The sequence below is a fragment of the Triturus cristatus genome, chromosome 5_2, assembly GCF_964204655.1.
Source record: "Triturus cristatus chromosome 5_2, aTriCri1.1, whole genome shotgun sequence".
Classification (NCBI taxonomy): Eukaryota; Metazoa; Chordata; class Amphibia; order Caudata; family Salamandridae; genus Triturus; species Triturus cristatus.
Window position 1 is genome coordinate 637780913 of NC_140588.1, and position 20378 is coordinate 637801290.

Genomic DNA, 20378 nt, shown 5'->3' on the forward strand with positions numbered 1-20378 from the left:
AACATATGCTCAATCTTTGACAATTATGCCATAGATGACGCATGCAAACTGGCAAGAGATCTGCAGTGACAGAGATGAGGCGCTTTGGATTGTGGTGAACACCTTTATTACACATACTCACACAAAGGGAAATGCATCCATATGAACAGACTCACAGGTCAGTTGACATAACATGAGGGACATACACTGGACCCCCCCTTCCCAACACAGATGTTGTATATCCCAATGAACTGGCACACAAGTTAAGGGGATGAGCCAAACACATCCTGCTGCACACGGAGAGGCTGCAATTCCCCATAGAGCCTGTTGTTGTGATGTCCCACACTATATCCACCCGTAGCATCCACTATGTTTCAGAGGCAAGGTTTACACACATTGATGCCTTCATCAGACTGCACACTCCACTACAGATGACTGTCAAGAAGGGTGACTATCATGTTATGGGAGTGATGCTACATGTTATATGCTCCATGGTGAGAAGACATGTATGCATGGTGCCACAACATGCACAGAAGCAGTCCCCACACATTCCCAACCCGTACCACCACCAAAAAGCCTTGCTGCAATCCTTACCCAAACTGACATTTCCACATGTCCGTGCATGGAACGCTGAATCAGCACACGTTGCAATCCTCATGACGAATAGCAGGAGGACAAAAATGACACGAGCAGACAACAGGCGCAAGAACCTGGGAATGACAGACACACAAGAAGTCACCTAAAACAGTTCTCGCCACACACATGGTCAGTTACGGAACATGAACAATGTTGGACACATGCAAATTTCAAAGAAAGTCTCTCCGCAAAACTGTGTGGCATGACATCATCACTTGAGTGACACATCAGAACACACATCAAAGTCACTTTGCATTCAGTCAGCTGGACATACACATTGCAACATATGCCACTCAATGCTACAAGCTTGCACACTCATACCCAGTGACTCACCATTATGAGAAGAAGTTGAGTATGAGCTGACTCCGGATATCATCCTCCTCCTCATCACTTGCCTCGTGACCAAGCAATTGATCCTCCACGGGTGGATGTTCCTGCTCATCCGGATCCAGGAAGAGTGGCACTGCCTTCTCAACTGCCATGTTGAGCAGCATGCAGCACACGATGAAGAATTTGCAGACCTTCTCCTGTGCATGTGGGAGGGACCCGCTTGTCTTGTCAAGGCACCGGAATCGGCTCTTCAGGAGGCCAAATGTCCTCTCAATCACTCGCCTGGTATGCCAGCGTGCATTGTTGTACCGGTGATCTGCAGCTGTTCTTGGGTTGCGGAGAGGTGTCAGTAGCCATGGCATGTTGGGATATCCAGAGTCCCCTACATGGAAACATCATGAAAATAAGTGGGTCAGGAGAAGCCGTAAGAGCCAAAGATACCGCAACACACAGGGCAAACAGAGTATACCCACCAACAAGAAATGCTAGTTCGTTGTGCAGCCTCAGCATCATTTGTGGCACCATGCTACGCCTCATGATGTAGGCATCGTGTGCTGGTCCTGGAAAACGTGCACACACATAGGAAATCAGCATGTTAGCAAGACACACCACAAGGGCATTTATTGAGTGGTAATGTTTTCGGTGGCGATAGGCTTGCTCCTGTGCCTGTGGTGGTACCAAAGCCACATGTGTCCCATCAATGGACCCAATGACATGGGGCATCCCTCCCAGAGCATAGAAATCACCCTTGACATCTGGGAGGAAATTTGATGAATTCATCAATATGCTCCAACATGGCTGCCAAAACATCACGCAGGACACGGCTGAACATTGTCTGTGACATCCCACCAACATCAGCTAAGGTCAATTGAAACGTACCTGTGACAAAAAAATGTAGGGCTGCCATCACCTTCATCTTGGGGGTCAGTGCAGTAGGATACCTGTGTCGCGGTTGGACATGTGGTGCCAGCTTGTTAGTCAAGTCCTCAATCAACTGTCGAGTGAATCTGTAACGTCAGATGCAGGCACGTTCCCTCATGGCAGCCAAGTCTGGCATTGGTCTTGGGACAGGCGGAATAATGAAGAATGAGAGTCTGCCAACATCAATGTCAATGAACATAGCACATGCTGATCTGCTACTAAACATCAGGTAACTATGGAGTCTGGTGTGTGCAATACATCCAGAACACATATGCCAGCTTGGTGGCACTCCTACGAAAAGCCAGATACACCTGTTGATTGTCAAGTCTACATGACATGCCCTGAAATGAGCTGGGGGCCAGTCTGAGTGAACAGCCAGAGATATCACCGGAGTGACACACATCCACATAGCTGCATTGGAAGGATGTCATCTCATCCAGACAGCTGACTGCAAGGCACACGCACAGGTCACATGGAATGTCAAATGTACATATCAAACACATTGCAATGAAGGGGTACACGTGACAACAAAAAAACACAGCCATTGAGACGACGCAGACATGTATGCCTGGGAAAATATAATGTCTGATGCACACAGACCCTACAGCCGTGGGAATCCACATGTGGCATGGTGTGCGTAGATGTGTGCCATGCCCATCTCCACACAGAACCATGTTGGATGCACCAACAGCAGATGCAGTTGTCGGAACACTAAAAGCAAGCTCATGGGAACACATGACACACACCTGACATAGTCACATAGGGGCACGCTGATCGTGACATGTCAGTAGATAGAGTGTCCCTGTCCCTGGCATCAGGAGAGAGGTGCGGGTGTTGATGACTGTGCCATCCCACTGCTGCTGTGCATGACACAGTTGGACTACAGACACACATATGGCAAGTGGCAAGGTGATGTGTGCCACATAGTGCCCCATCACACATGACATGTGTCCACAGGTCATCACACATCAATTGTGCAACTAGATGCGATGACCTGTGCAATATCACTGGCTGCCACACCTAGGGCCCGATTCACAGAACAAACTTAAGACAAAATCCTAAACTTAGTACCATTGTGGTATTCACAGAATGCACTTACTACTTCTGGTATTCACAGAATGAACTTACTACTTTTGTGATTCACAGAATAAACTTACTACTTTTGCTATTCACAGAATGGATTTACGACTACTAACTTTACGTCCGCACTCGGGCTAGAAATTCCGGCCTGGAGGCGGAGCTTCCGGCCTGGAGGCGGAGCTTCCGGCCTGGAGGCGGGGCTTCCGGGCCGGAGGCGGAGCTTCCGGCCCAGAGGTGGAGATTTTGGCCATGGTTAAATCTCCGCCACTGGCCGGAATCCCCACCTCTGGGCCGGAAGCTCCGCCGCCGGCCCAGAAGCCCCGCCTCCGGGCCGGAAGCCCCACCTCTGTACTGGAAGCTCCGCCTCCGGGCCGGAATTTCCGGCCCGAGTGCGGACGTAAAGTTAGTAGTCGTAAATCCATTCTGTGAATAGCAAAAGTAGTAAGTTTATTCTGTGAATCGCAAAAGTAGTAAGTTCATTTTGTGAATACCAGAAGTAGTAAGTGCATTCTGTGAATACCAAAATGGTACTAAGTTTAGGATTTTGTCTTAAGTTAATTCTGTGAATCGGGCCCCTAGGGCCTGCACATGAAAGTATGCAATAACAAGTATTTGATGGACATCCTTGTGCGACTCTTAGACCTCCATTCCTGGCGTGTGTACGCCTCGTATCACCATTGTAAGCGTGTAAAAAGCACCGTACCCCCACATTCATTGCGTGTGTACGCCCCGTATCACTATCGTACTGGTGCTGTACCTGTATATGTGAAACGCACCGTACCCCCACATTCATTGCGTGTGTACGCCCTGTATCACTATCGTACTGGTGCCGTACGGGTACGTGTGAAACGCACCGTACCCCTGCATTCATTGCGTGTGTAAGCCCTGTATCACTATTGTACTGGTGCCGTACGGGTACGTGTGAAATGCACTGTACCCCGCATTCATTGCGTGTGTACGCCTCGTATCACTATTGTACTGATGCCGTACGGGTACGTGTGAAACACACGGTACCCCCGCATTCATTTTATGTGTAAGCCCCGTATCACTATCGTACTGATGCCGTACCTATACGTGTGAAACGCACCGTATCCCCCGCATTCATTGCGTGTGTACGCCCCATATCACTATCGTACTGGTGCCGTACCTGTACGTGTGAAACACACCGTACCCCCGCATTCATTGTTTGTGTATGCCCCGTATCACTATTGTACTGGTGCCGTACGGGTATGTGTGAAACGCACCGTACATGTGTGTGGATTTCAAAATTACATAGGGGACACATAGGGGACAAGTATTAGGCCCCAAATGCATGCTGGTTGTCATGGATACAGAGTTTTCATTTGCAATGTGTCCATCAGGTGTCCTGGAACAGTCAGTTGGCACAAAAATACAATGTTGCAAAGTGGTTGTTGACTTGACATGATGCTCAAAATTTGAACGATGCGAATGCGTGTATGTTTAAAGGGATTGGAGTAAACGTACAATGCGAATGAATTTGACCAATCACTATGTACTCCTCTAAATGAATGCCCCTCAGCAAGACAGAAATAAGGCAGCCAGAACCCATGAGAGGGCACTTGCCTGCACAACTTTTTAGTCGACCACACTGCTGCTGTCTCTACTTCCTTTGGACCATGTTGCATACTTTGGAGAGGGCCCAGCCATTCACCCTAGAGGAGAATGAGACGTTGCTGGACTGCCTCCTCCCACAGTACCCCAAGCTGTATGGGAGACCAGGGGAGCAGGTGAGTGCTGACTCCACTACCTTTGTCTATGCACCTGTTGTGTGACTGTCAATATTGTGTACAGGTGTGGCAGACATGCAATGTTGTTTAGAGTGGGTCCCGGGGGGGGGGACATGCTTATGTTTCTCATGTAGAGCATGATATAGTTCCTGTGTGCACTCCTCACTTGCATTGTGCTTACTGTGACATTCACTGCATAGTGCATGACACATTCAGCCTGGCAAACCCTTGGTGGCTTTTTTGCTATTGTCCTGAGGTGATTCAGTGGTCCCCCCGGTGTGAGAGGTGACTGTACCAACAGATGTGTATGAGTTGAGTGGACCTGTGGTGAGAGTGTCAAAATGATGTGTACGACCTCATGGACATTGATGTGTGTGAATGTTCCTTGTCATGTGGGTGAGTGTCTATGTGAAGTGTTGCACCACAGCTGCATGGAGGAGGCAACAGCTCTACCCATCTGATGTGACAAGTAAGCCGTGCTGTGTGTCTGACGTGCAGAGCTAGCACGGCACCTGTGTCACCCCACAGGCAAGTGGCACATGTGCAGAGTGAGGGTTGTATCCGCTGTTGTCACTGACAGGGGCGTAATCTGTGCCTGGGTGTGTCTGTCTAGTCTGCTGAGGGTGCGTCAGTGGAGTGGGATATTTGACTGCTTGGCACATGCTGTCCATCAGCCTGCTGTTGCATGTGCTGCACAGTGTGTGCCATGATCAGTGAGTGTGTCACACCCTTTATGCCACCTGTTGACTTTCAATGCCATGTAGTGCATTGGGGCCTGGACACAGGCCAATTTCTCATTGAGAATGATGCATTTCCTGTCAGCATCCTATGCCCTGTTCAACATATCAAAGATGTTCCAATGTGTGTCTCTGGGACATGGAGCAGGTGTAGTGATGTTGTCTCACTTTGTCATCCTGACAGGTAACTGCCTACGAGAAGATGTTGATCTGGCGGGACATCGTCAGGGCCGTGAGATCGGCGGGGGATCGTAATCGGCACCTACCACAGGTCTGAAAAAGGTGGCAGGATATCCGGTGCTGGACCCGGCGGATCTCCCGGGTCCAGCTGGGGATTGACCCTCCTCGCCCCCATGGCGGGCGCCGACGCCTGACTGCCCACATGACCCGTGTCCTGGCGGTGGGCTTCCCTGACCTCGATAGGGAGTTACAGGAGAGACTGCAGCAAAGAGGGTGTAGGTACATGGCTGTTTGTTGTGTTATGTGTCACCAGCTTTTGGAAGTGCTCTGTAGCCTGGATACACTCCCAGAGTTTATATGTGCAGTGCATTTTCTGTTCCCCCATGTCAACTGGTGCTCTTTTTTATCCCTTCCCCTCCTTGACATGTGTCCCCTGGTCTGTGTGTAATCACATTTGCACATGGTCATCTAGGGTGCCAGCAAATCAAAGTGCACATTGCTTTCCGCATCATGTGGGAGGGTGGTCTGTGACTTGTGTTGGTACCTTGCCTGTGCCATGACCTGTTCACTATGTTGCGGGTCCATATTTGTTGGCACTGATGATGAGTCTCAACATAGGAGTGTGCGGTTTCAACTGAACACCCTTGCACCATGCATGACTAATGTTGTGGCCTCAGCCATGATGTGCATGAGTGGGAGATATGCATAGTGCCATGACAGTTGCTCATGGTACAGTCAGCTCATTCCAGGAACACGGAGCAATGTGCCCACTACAGTCCCCTGAGACACCCTGGCCTCCTAATCATGTGTGTCATCCAACACTGTGCACATTCTCTGTGGGTTCAGCATAGGTCTGCCTCTGTGGCATTGTTCCATGGCCTAGTTTGTATTTTTCCAATGTGTGCTACATGTGTCCACTGGACAGGGATACACCATTTGGCTTGTGCATACTCACACTGGGCAGTGCCTGTGTGGCTATTCACAACAATCTGTTGATGGTTGTTTGTCACAAATATGTGTTGCGAGCCCCACGAGGTGATGTGTCAATGTAGCAAATGTTGCTGCACAGTTTTTGTAACCCTGATTAAGAGGTGTCACTTCTTGATCTGTATCAATCACATTGACTCAGGTATTGGGGCGTTGTGCGGGAGAGGCCTACATGGGCACCCCTGATTTTTCCTTGCCAGGTCTGACCTGTGTGTGAGAATTGGCTGTACAAAGAATCACCGTGCAGTGCCCCTGTGATGGTGGCCAGTGCTTAATGTTCGTGCTTTGCAGCCTGTGTCAGTTTTTTACAAACATGATTCCTGCTCATAAAATTTTGGCACCTGTGTGTGGTTCAGATGCAACGCAGTTTGGTCTTTGTGTGCTGACATCTGTGTGTACATTCTGGCTTGCCATGAGGGTGTCTCCACAGTACAGCTATGCTTTTTTACAACCCAATTGCAGGCCCATTATCTTATGCATTGTCCTGGGTTTGGACATGTGTGCCACTCCATATGTATAGCCTACTGTGTCATCAGGTAACGGATGGCCATGTGACAACTGACATAATTCAAGTTGTTAGTAAAAAAATATTGTACCTTGGCACTCACAGCACTTTTCAACAGTTCTTCATGTTTTAAATATGGTAATTTGATGATTTGTGTTAAGAACACTAATGTGCCTGCATGAAAGATGTCTCCCAAGGAAGTGCACACCAAACGACATTTCCACTTTCATGGAACAGGCTGGCACCTTTTCAAAGAAGCCACTGTTAGAATTAAATGGTGTTGCAGATTCTCCATATACATGTTCCCACAGTGGTCTTGATTTTGTGAAACTCCTTTGTTGTTGGTGATACAAACTAACGAGTGTCAAGACATCAAGACCTCCATGGGCCCATGTATATGTACTTTCTGCAACACCATTTATTTCTAACAGTGGCTTCTTTGAAAAAGGTGCCAGCTTCTTCAATGGCAGTGTGAATTTAGTTTTGTTTTCACTTCCTTGGGAGACATCTTTCATGCAGGCACTTGAGTGTTCTTTTCACGAAATGGCGAATTGCCACATTTAATACATGTCGATTGTGTAAAGTATTGTGAATCTCAAGGTACCAACATTTTTTGCTTTGTGTTCCAAAGCACTTACAGGTCTCTGAGTGTGGTGACACCTTGAGTATTGAGGTGTGTTAGTTTACCTTGGGTGCACCACTACTGTTTCTTTCAGGGAAAACAAGAGGTGGCATGACTTCATTTTATTGCTGTGCTCACCTGTTCACAGACACTAGCTTCTCAGTGTATTTCTCATTCAAGTTGTGGACTGGTGTGTTCTTTTTTTCCTTGTGTCCAAGTGGCATAGTGGGTAGTACAGGGCTTACATATGTGCGGAGTAATCTAGCTGTTACTCATGATGCATTTCCTGATATGCACTGTGACCTATTGTGTTTGTGCTCATGTGTCAGATGTATACAGGTGACTGATGCATTTCGGTTTCTTCTCCTTGCCCACAGCATCATCATCCCAAACAGATGGAGACACCTGCACGGACCGGGAGGAGGGACCCAGCGACAGTGCCACCATTGCTGGTGAGTCCGAGGGAGCCAGTGGCACGGAGGGCGAGGGGAGTCAGTCCGAGGACCTGTCTGGAGGCGATACCACCTACGACGCCGACGGTTCCGACGCTGACTTCCTATAGGAGGTGGAGGCGGAGGCTGCTACACCACCTGGCAGAAGCCCCACATCTGTCCCCGCCTCCTCCGTTACCATCTCTGCCCTCCCAGTTGCTCCCGTCCCTTCTGTCTGTGCAGAGGCCCACCATGTCTCCTTCGGCCCAGGCACTGCACCCACTGCCCCTGTCACCCCTGCTGCCCTCAGTAAAGAGTCTGTGGACATACTGTGGCAGTTGCAGGTTGGGCCGGCATCGGTGCTGACTGTCCTCCATGGCCACACTACACTGCTCACACAGATGGTGTCGTTCATGGAGGACATGTCAGCAACGATGTGTGACCAACGCAAGATTCTGCGGTCCATGGACTCTTCCCTGACGGCAGCAGTTACTCTCCTGCAGTGCTCCGTCCCCCCCACCCCAGACCCATCCACACTTCCCTCTCCCATACCTGTCCAACGCACACCCAGACAGTCACGAGCACGCACAGGCAGCACACCCCCAAGTAAGGTGAAGCGCACACCTCCTGCCACGCACACTCAGGGGGATGTAGGCACACCCACAGGGTCTGGGGACAGACGACATACACGCAGCCACAGTCACAGTCCGCAGTCCTCACAGCCCTGTCCCTCCAAAACCACTCCCCTTGGCTCCCCTGCCAAACGCTCACCCAAGCAGCTCTTTATGGCTGAGCTGGACCTCGCCCCCGCTGAGCCACCACCCCACAAACAGGCGAGGAATTCCCCGGTCACGGGAGTTGAGTCCCCCAACATGTCGACTCCCTCCCCCAAGAGTGCTGCACCCCATCCCTCGCCCACCACACTCTCCCTTGACCCTGGGGGATCCTCAGGTGCAAGGGTTGTGCTGGACGTACTTGCAGCGGTGTGCAGCTCCGAGCTCACCTCCACCTTCGGAGCTGGCCAACCCCCTGTGGTGGAGATGTCCCCCCCTGCACCCACCACACCTACCCTTCCCCCTCCTGTCCCTGCAGTGCCGGGTACTGCCTCCGACGATGCCCCACCCCCATTCGACAAACCTGGAGGTTCATTTGTGCAGGCAAGCTAGGGGTAGACGCGGTCCCCTACGTCCCCCCTTGGACTTTACATATGGACTGGCCATTGGCCTGTGTAAATAGTCTATTTGTTGAATTTTTTTTTTGTGCTGAATAAAGTCTTTTGTTTTACTTTCAACACTATTGCAGTTCAGGTACTGGATGTTGGTGATGAGGCTCCTGGAGTTGGTGTTCTGGTAATGTGTTAGGGTTCTGAGAAATGTTTTTGTATGATGGTCATGAGGTGGACCATGGTATCTGTGTGCCATCACAATGTCTCTGCAAAGAATCATTGGTAGTGTGTGTTCATTTTGTTTTGAAACATTGTCCCAAGGAGTGTTCCTTCCTCTGTGGCACCTGACATTTTCCCTGCAAACAGTTGCACAATTGTTGTGCTGACCTGTGTCAACATTTCCTTTGTTGGTGACGGATCCCTTCAACAATGGACATGCCTGCTCACCGATGTCTCCTGCTGAATCGTCTGTGCCATCCTTGCTATTCACTGTACTTGTGTTTTGAGTATGTAGAAAGGCCTTCAGGGACAAATTCATCCTTTCCAGCACTATGCCTGTGTGTAATCACGGCCTACCACACAAATGGTACTTGTTATGCAGGGTATTTGGGCACCTGACTCACAACACAATTGTGGGCATTGTATCTAGGGGAATTCCACCCTATTCCTTCCATGAGAGACAACATCTTGGTGGCTGGACCAGCACCTGGACATTCCTATCACTCCTGGGATGTGCGTGACAGTGTGTGTTCCCTTTGGTTATCTTAGTTTTGTAGGCAGTTACATGACTATACAGTCTTGTGGCATGATATCAGGGTGTGTATTGTGCTGCATCCGCCATGGATGGGTATGCATGTGTTATTTGTCCTCATATCCACATGTGGTGTGTCATGCAGTGGGTGAAAGACATCCATCCTCCTGGGAGTGGGACACTGCTGTCAGTGATGTGTTGTTATAGCACTATCATCATAGTCCAAAGTTAGGGATGCTTCCATACCACCATGTAGGTGTGGTCATCTGATAATGATGTACACCCCCATATCTCTGTCCACTGCTGGTAGTCATATGCACCCACCCCCATGTCTCTGTCCACTGCTGGGAGTCCTCTGCACCCACCCCCATGTCTCTGTCCACTGCTGGGAGTCCTCTGCACCCACCCCCATGTCTCTGTCTACTGCTGGGAGTCCTCTGCACCCACCCCTCATATTGCAGGCCACTGCTGGTAGTCATATGCACCCACCCATATGTCTCTGTCCACTGCTGGGAGTCCTCTGCACCCAACCCCATGTCTCTGTCCACTGCTGGGAGTCCTCTGCACCCACCCCCATGTCTCTGTCCACTGCTGGGAGTTCTCTGCACCCACCCCTCATATTGCAGGCCACTGCTTGTAGTCATATGCACCCACACCCATGTCTCTGTCCACTGCTGGGAGTCCTTTGCACCCACCCCATATGTCTGGACACTGCTGGTATTCATCTGCACCCACCTCTATATGTTTTGTCCACTGCTGGTATTCATCTGCAGCCACCCCCATATGGCTGGAGACTGCGGGTATTCATCTACAGCCACCCCTATATGGCTGACAACTGCTGGGAGTCCTCTACAGCCTCCCCTACATGTCTGGACACTGCTGGTATTGATTTGCAGCCACCCCCATATGGCTGGCCACTGCTGGGAATCCTCTGCACCCACCCACCCACCCCCTTGGAGCAGTACACTGCTGGCCTGGACCTACACACACACCAAAATGCAGGTAACATGCAGGGCCAGACCGTAACCCCACATTAATGGCATGTGTACGCCTCGTATCCCAAATGAACTGGTGACGTACGGGTACGTGTGAAACGCACCATACCCCCGCATTCATTGCGTGCGTATGCCCTGTATCACTATCGTACTGGTGCCGTACCTGTACGTGTGAAACGTACCGTACCCCCGCATTCATTGCGTGTGTACGCCCCGAATCACTATCGTACTGGTGCTGTACCTGTGCATGTGAAACGCACCGTACCCATGCATTCATTGCGTGTGTGCACCCCGTATCACTATTGTACTGGTGCCGTACCTGTACGTGTGAAATGCACCATACCCTCGCATTCATTGCGTGTGTACGCCCCGTATCACTATCGTACTGGTGCCATACCTGTACGTGTGAAACGCACCGTAGCCCCATTCATTGCGTGTGTACACCCCGTATCACTATTGTACTGGTGCCGTACCTGTACGTGTGAAACGCACCGTACCCCCACATTCATTGCGTGTGTACGCCCCGTATCACTATCGTACTGGTGCCGTACCTGTACGTGTGAAACACACCGTACCCCACAGTCATTGCGTGTGTACACCCCGTATCACTATTGTACTGGTGACGTACCTGTACATGTGAAACGCACCGTACCCCCGCATTCATTGCGTGCGTATGCCCGTATCACTATTGTACTGGTGCCGTATGGGTACGTGTGCAACGCACCGTACACGTCCACTTCTGTTGTTGCGGTACGCAGGGGTTGTTGGACACACCCCCCCCAAGTGACCAGACCCTGGTGGTAATGTATGGGCTCCATATTATAGGTTTGGCTTTGGGTATGGGGTATGTTTCCTGCCCCTCACCCCCCTGGCCCCTGGGTGTTGTTCTCACCTTCTGCGGCATGTGCGTTGGTTTCGGTGCACCAGATCGTAGGCTAAGAGTACCGGGATGACACGTACGATGGGGTTAATGGCGTGTACGTCGAGTACCGGGGCTCCGTTTGTAGGACTTTGCTTTTACGGCTGTTTTTGGCTCCCATAAGAAAAGAGCCGTACGGGGTGCCGTAGGGACGAATCGTACTTGCGTGGCCGGAAACCTCTGCTTAAATACGTCCGGACGTCGCGTACAGGCTGTTCCAGATCAGAATCATTTTTTTTTTTTTACACGTACGGTCTTTAGTACGATTCATACGGAAAGGGGCTTTCTGTATGAATCGTACTTCCTAGGTTGTAAGGAAAGTTTACCGGGTGCGAGTCGTACGGAGAAAACTCTCCGTACAACGATTCGTACAGCATTTTTCCAGGATTGGAATCGGCCCCTAAACTATGCTGAGTATGCGTGGGATGATTTACTTGAATTTTTTCGAGAGGCAAATTCCAATATAAAAAATATTGAATATAAGACACCTGGAGAATTGTGCTCTTTGGATCCTGTTAATGGATGCAGATATTTCAATCATAAATTTGAAGCTATGATGTCTTTCATCTGCAATAAAAATAATCCTCCTCTTGGAGAAGTTGTGGATTTCTTTTGGAGAAAGGAGTATCAAGCAAGAGGTGCTCCTCGTGTACATATGTTGTTATGGATCAAGGATGCCCCCAAATTTGGAACAGATTCAGATGAAACTGTTTTGTCTTTCATTGAAGATTATGCCACATGTGCTCTACCCAATAGCAGAGAAGATAAAAACTTAAAACAACATGTCTGACGATTCCAAAGCCATAGATGTGGAAAATACTGTTGACGAAAGTACAAGTCTAAGGATAAGTTTTATACCAAATGTCGTTTTGGATTTCCCCGTCCTGTATTATCCAAAGGAAGAGTGAACAGTTTTATGTTAGCTATGCGGCATACCGTCACAAGAAAGTCTCCGAAAAATACCTACAACTTAAGAAGAAGCGAAAAGAGTCAAAATACATAAATGACTACAATCCAGTTATTTTATCCATGTGGAACGCTAACATGGATATTCAGTATGTTGCGGACAATTCCATTGCTGTTGCTCGATATGTAACGTCCTACATTACTAAATCAGAAAAGACGGAATTGAAAGAAATGTGGGAAGAGATTTCTCACGAGAAGACTCTAAGTAAGAAATTATACAGTTTCAGTTTGAAGATGTTATCACATCGTGAAATTGGAGCATATGAATGCTCAGATCGGTTATCATCTGCAAGTCTATACTCCAAAAATAGAAGAATCATTTGGGTGAGTCTAGGTCTTGCAGCAATGCGAAATCAGGAAATCTGTTCAAGAAATTGAATATTTAGCAGAAAAAGAACCAGAAAGTACAGATATTTTGAAAACAAATATGTTGGACACATATTACCCAAACAGAAGTCATCATCTGGAGAACATATGTCTCTATGAAGTGCTGCAAAACTACACTTTTAAACGGAATACTACAGAGAACATCAATGATGGAAAATATGCAGTGATTGGTTCCGAAGGATGTTTGGTGAAACAAAGGAAAGGAAATGTAATTAATCACAGGAAACTGAGTTGCGACACTGCTGATAAAAGGGAATTTTACTATTTAGCCCTTTTGCAAATGTTCAAACCGTGGCGTTCAGAACTGGAATTACTTGGAGATTTTCAGAGCTATGAAGATTCATTTAATGCGTGAGCATTCGTGAGGAAGAAGCTATCCAGGAAGCAGCAAGATGGAGCCCCGGGACGCGGCAGCTCAGGTAAGTAATTTTCTTTATGTAATGGTTCTAAGTAAATGTAAAATGAGGGCGGGAGTTAGGCAGGCGGTGGGCAACTCTGCTCTGCCGCGGGGTGTGCGTAGAGGGCAGTACTACACACACTCCGCGGGCAGAGCGGAGCACTGCGCCCACCGTTAGACATTACACTGCCTATCTAAAATGTGACAAAGGCTGGACACTTTGTAATGATGCCGAGTTGGTTTTCAAACAATGTTTGCCTAGTGAACTACCAAATTCCTACCTAATTTTTTTAAAGCCAAAGTTTTAGGAAGATAATTCACTCTCTGAGAAATTTATTATTATAATTTATTAGGATTACCATTGGACAATTTACATAAAAAACAGTGCAAAAATACCATTTTGCCTCAAGGAAAGGTATATGTTTGAATTATGGACTTTTTCTTACTCATTGACTCTGTGAATATTTTAAAGAAACAACATTTACAGTTTTTATAAATTGAAGTTATAAAATTTTGTTAGCAATAAGCATTTTATATATGTGTGATTTGTATTTTCTGGTATTTTACTGAGAATAGAATGTTGGTTTTTTTTAAACAATCTTTTTTGCCCGCTGTTATGTGATGAGTACAATTGAAATCAATATTTCTAGTGAAATTCAATATATTCTGAGAACAGCAACAAAGGCAAACAAATTACTTTGTTTAAATTATGCTGTGTTGTTAAAAATGTAATATTACATGTTATAAATATTTTTTCTTTTATTTCACAGATCCTAATTCTAAAATAAGCAATTTACCCCAATTTACATTACAAAAAACATCTGAAAAAAATGTGTACCATTTTTTATTTCTATTACTGTGAAGGTAAGTTTAATTAAGTATTAATATGCACAATGGGCAGATCTGCAAGAAGCTACAAAGTTTGAATACATTTTTCAAAACACCCTGTTTATACCTATGCAGTTTTGGAATCTCTCTGTCATAGGATATCATATGACCTGCAAAAAAACAGATTTGAGTGGTTCATAATATTTCCCATTGTACGTATTGAAGGACTGCAATTATTTCAATCATTCTTCTTTGAGCATCTTTGCAGACAAAACTCTGTGCTTACCTCCTATCATTCATAAGCAATTTTCCAAACAGAAATATGTTACTTTTTGTAACATAGTTATAGCGCAAGAAACTCTTTTATATTTACAAATAGAGGAAAAGGCACTCTGTGTACCTTTTTTGTCAATGTAAATACGACCTCGTCATACACACCACTTTGCATTGAAAGGGTGTTCTATAAGTATTGATGTGCGTGATTGCACAGACTACTTATACAACAAGATACATCTCCAGATTTATCAAAAATAATAAATCTGGACATGTGTGTGAATGCTGCACCATTCTCCAATTGGTGTAGCCTTGCACAACAAGAAAAATTGTTGCCTTTACTGATTGTTTTTGTGCAGGAAGGTGTGTTTTCCTGCACAAAAACAAACACCACATGACACAGATATCCTTGCACCATGTTGCACGGGTGGTGCCTGTGTCACCACAGGGCTGCAGTTTAAGCAGCCACGCAGAGAGAAGCATAGACTTGCAACATATTTATGTACATATGTTGCATCCCAGTGCTTCGGAAGACCACAGCACACGGCAGTTAAAGAGGTTACTGTGTGATGCTGCAGCACTTCCTTATAGTTCTGCACTTATACATTCACCATACACTACTAATGGATTAGTTCAGTAGTTCAGTCAATTACGCACTACACATACATTCATCTAAACTTTCACACACTAACATACAAATATAGCTCATTTTTTAAACTAGGAAAGTTAGTTCTTATAAGAACATTTTTTTTTCTTCTTTTTTGTTTTATATATATATTTTTTTGATTTTCAGAACAATTTTTAATTTTTTTTGGTTTTTCTGGAAAAAAAGAAAAAACAGAACTGGAGGAACCAAACAATGAATTTCAGGGAAAAAAAAAACTAGCAATGATAGTTTTCTTGCTTCCTGCAAATTAAGACAATGGACTGCTCTCCGTAGCAAAGGACAGCGTTGCATTATACACAGAGGACTTTCAGTGTCGCAAACTGTGGACGGATGTCCAAGTGTTGGTCTGATGGATCCACACGCGAAGTGCTCGGCTGTGATGCTTGTGAAGGACCAGGAAGAACTCGCAATATTCGGCACTGTTCACGTGTCAGGTTGACTGGATGCATGGTCTTGAGGTGCTTTTTCATGCTGGCTGTACCACATGAATACGTTTTAGTTGGATCGCCAAGGGAGAGCACTCGTTGAAAAATCTTACATGTCACTAAGGTGGCATTGGTTTTGGTTTGCCCCTTTGGAAAAGTAAAAAATGTCCAGACCACAGATGAATACCTTTCTGGGCGTGGTGGTTCAACCAGAAATTCATCTTCAGAGGAATGACAGATGCTGCAGATGCCTGCTGCCGTGAAGCCATTCTTTGCAAAAAAAGTTTGATCTAAGTGTAAACTTAGTCAAAAAAAGTTCTTCTCAGCAGAGAGATGTTCCTCCAAAGAAGGTCAAAGAAGAATGATTGAAATGGGTGGGGTATTTCAAGAGTTAGAATAGGAAGTCTAATGAACCAATCAAATCTCTTTTTTTCAGGTCACATGGGATCCGCGCACCATGCGCATAGGCAGCAAGCACCGAGCGCCAATCCGCAAATTTGCATTTAAAAGCAATATAGGATAATTAAAAGTAAAAATATATTAATTTTATGAGTAGCTTAGATTATGTCTTCCCTTAATATTTACATGAAATACATATATATATATATGTTTGTTAACATTTAACATACCGGTTGCATAGCAATCGCGCACGAAAATACATACCCAACGCACGCCGTATGTGGATCCTACACTACAATCATAAAATGGCAATTATGTTCCGCGCAGGGAGACAGAAAGGTGCGCATGAGGTGCGCGAATCCAAAAAATAATTGAAAAAAAATAATAATAACAAAGTATTAAAAATATAGTTTAAAAAATATTTTTTTAAATTATAAAAAATAGAGTTAAAAAAATTACAAATATTTTAAAAAAACAATTCATTAAAAACAAATAATATTTATTAATGTTTTTAAGAAATAAGTAAAAAAAAAAACTTTAAAAAATGGTGAAAAACAATATAAAAAACGTATATAAAGGAATTGATACACTGAAAAATAAAGATCTAGCAATCCTATGAAAATCATTAAAAATCATAGGTTAGAGATAAGTGATAGATAGGAATTAGCATTTAAAAAACCTTTGAAATTCACTTAAAAAAAACATAGGTTTAAGGCATGTTATAGTTAGGAATTAGCATTTAAAAAACCTTTGAGATTAACTTAAAAAACAATAGGTTGCAGGTATGTTATAGTTAGGAATTAGCTTATAAAAAACCTTAGAAATTCACTGAAAAAACCATAGGTTTCAGGGGCGTTATAGTTAGCTGGACATTTCCCTCGTACAAAACCATTGAAATTCCCCCGTTATAGTTAGTTCAGCTAACTATAACTCACGCACCCGCAATGCACTGATAATGACGTCACATATTACATCACTCATGACATGGTCTGTGACATCACTGATGACATCACTGATGACATCTCAAATGACATCACTGATGACATCATCCAGTGACTGTGTGTTTCTGTAAGGTTTAATTTTGTTTTATATATATGCCAAGCTGTATTGAGGAATGAGTGGGGGTATGGATGAGTGTGGGCTCCCAGTGTCACCCTGCACACGGTGAAAGTGATCTGAGTCTGCTGCAGCACGAATAGCGGGTACCGGGAGAAGCCGGCGTTCTGAAGGAGGAGACAACCTGCGGCGGGTGCCATTTTGTCTCTGGAGGCTGCCGGGCCTCCTCTGCCTTGCCCCGCAGCGTAGAGCCCGCATCACACCGAGTGAGGCATCGAGACACTGGTGCGTACTTCTGAGGGCCTCTGCTTCCATGACCGAGCAGGGGCGGCCCAATCAGCTGCTGCAGATCCTCTGGAGCTACTTGACATGGGGAGGGCCGTCGGGCCCACCTCACAACTGCACATCTCAGGGGCGAGCCCCAGGATCCCACGACCACTGCCCATCTAATCTGGGGGCAAGCACGACCTTCGAGGGTCTGAGGGACTTCTGGTGGAGGCAACAGAGGACAGCTGAATTCCTCTCTAATTCACATGCTTGTATGGGTACTCACAATTTTGGAGATGTGCAAATAACCACAGCTACTAAACTCTATATTTTGTTCCCATTTCAGAAATATATAGGTTTCCTTAGTACCTACCTTTCACTCTTTATATTTTACCAAATAAATTGCTATATACCCCGAACACAATGAAAAACCATTGCAAGTCGCAGTTTAGTTATTGGCTCCGGGTTCCTCTGGTTCTTGGTGAACCTACAAGTCTATATATCCCCATAACCAGAAAGGGCAAGCAGATATAATGGTTTATTGCTTTAAAAAATCTGTCATACTTAGAAGAAATTAGAAGTGAAAACGTTGGCACAAATGGCTGTATTTTCAACTCATTTTCAATACTTTTTATTTTCAACTGTTTGTTTCTATAAAAAAATCTTGAAAAGTCTACACAGATAACCCCGTGCTAAATTCACAAATGTGTGTACTTTTCAGAAATGTACAGCTTTTTGGGATCAATTATTGCTTTCAAACCCATTTCTACCACCAACAGGAAAGAGGGTGAAAGCACAAACAAATAGCAAAAATAGGCAATGTCCTAGTAAAATGCCAAAACTGTGTAGAAAATGTTGGTTTTCTGACAAAAGTCTTCTTGTCCCTGAAAGCTGGGAAGATGGTGATTACAGCATCACAAACTCTTTGTTGATACTATTTGCATGGAAAAAACAGACGCTTTCTTCTGCAGCACTTTTTCCCATTTTTCAAAACATAAAATTAGATGTATTTTGTCTAATTTATGGGTCTCCTTCAGGAGAATAAATAAACCCTGGTACCTCAAAAAGCCTCATGATGTTGGAAGAAAAGGATGCAAATTTGGCACGGATACCTTATGTGGACAAAAGGTTAGAGTTGCTTAAGCACAAACTACCCCAAACAGCCAAAAAAGGCTTGGCACAGGGGTGGAAAGGCCTAGCAGGGAAAGGGTTGAAAACATTGACTGGCAATACAACACTTGTACTTGTATGTTCACAATTGCAAAACTTACATTATAATTTATAACAATTATGAATGGCCTAATGATCCATAGAAACAATGTCAACCATAACAGTGCATAGATGAACATACATCATGACCGATTGCATGTGATGATTGAGGTTTCACATTGACACAGCATACACTAGTATGCAAGAAGGCCTACCTTATTCACCTTGTTCACATGCCATGTTGGTCTAAAGGACTAGACAGCTGTCAATTTGTCTCTGTATGTGTTCACTGTCGCAAAATGCATAATGATATTGTGTAATTCCCTGCAGTTATTGTCTTTGATGCAGCTCATCTTCATCTGTGCAATTGAGTCCATCCTCGATACACTCAGGTATTGCCTTAGGAATTTAATTATGTAGGCATAATTCATGTAATTTCTGGAAGTTTGTTTTAGACCTGTCAGTCTTAGGGCGGTCTTCCTCCAAACATTTTGCTTGCACCTTCCTATTTTGTTGAATTTGTTTTGTTGGCTGTAGGAATCTAATCAGTTCTGGAGTGCCTGTGCTCACTCCCTAATACATGGTAAATTGGCTTGCACTTGACTGGCATTGTAGTGTAGTTCCCACTAATCAGTAGGAACTGCAGGATTGTGGATGACATAAACGTTGGGATCGTGCCAAACTGATCCCCTGCACCCCTGCAGGATATGTTGGTCCATAGACAAGCTAGCTCACAGTGCCACCATAAGCCCCTCTAAACCTAGATAGGGAGCGAACAGTCCTGGCAACTGAACATGGCAATCTAGGAAATGTGGTGGCAGATCAAGGACTTTTCACTCATACACTCATGCTCGCCTTTGCTCATAGAAATGTACAAAGAATACACAGAGAAGCATATTCAATGTTCATTGAAAGTCCAGCTGGCTCACAGTGCCACCACAAACCCTCCTAAAGCCAGACAGGGAGTGAACAGTTCTGGCAACTACTGAACATGACAAACTTGTTCCCTCAAGAACCATGGTGACAGATCTAGGACCTTTTGCTTATACCATTGTGTTCTCTTTTGCTCAGAGAAATATACAAAGAATACACAGAGTTTTTTTTTTCAATGTTTATTAAACCAACGTTATTCTTGTATAGAATATATGTGCTGCAATCATCAAAAGACAGAAGCAGATGAAAGTGATAAGAAGTATCAGGACAGTGAGCAAAACGAAAAGTTCCACTATTGTGCTGAAACAACATATATATGCAGGCATATAAAATAGTTTTAACAATCTGCTTTACTCATACTATGTGAACCCTACCCTATATGTCTAGTGTATATGTGTTTGCATTGCCAAGAACCCACATGCTGGATGATCCAACCCTATTACCTGGTGGGTAAGAATGTAGGACCGCATCTTGGTCACGAGCTGGACACCCCTCCTGGAGATTTTTGTTAGCTGCTGGGAAAAAGCATCAGTATTTACAGATATTTCGATGTCAGGAGAAGTGTACCCTCTGACTACACCTGGA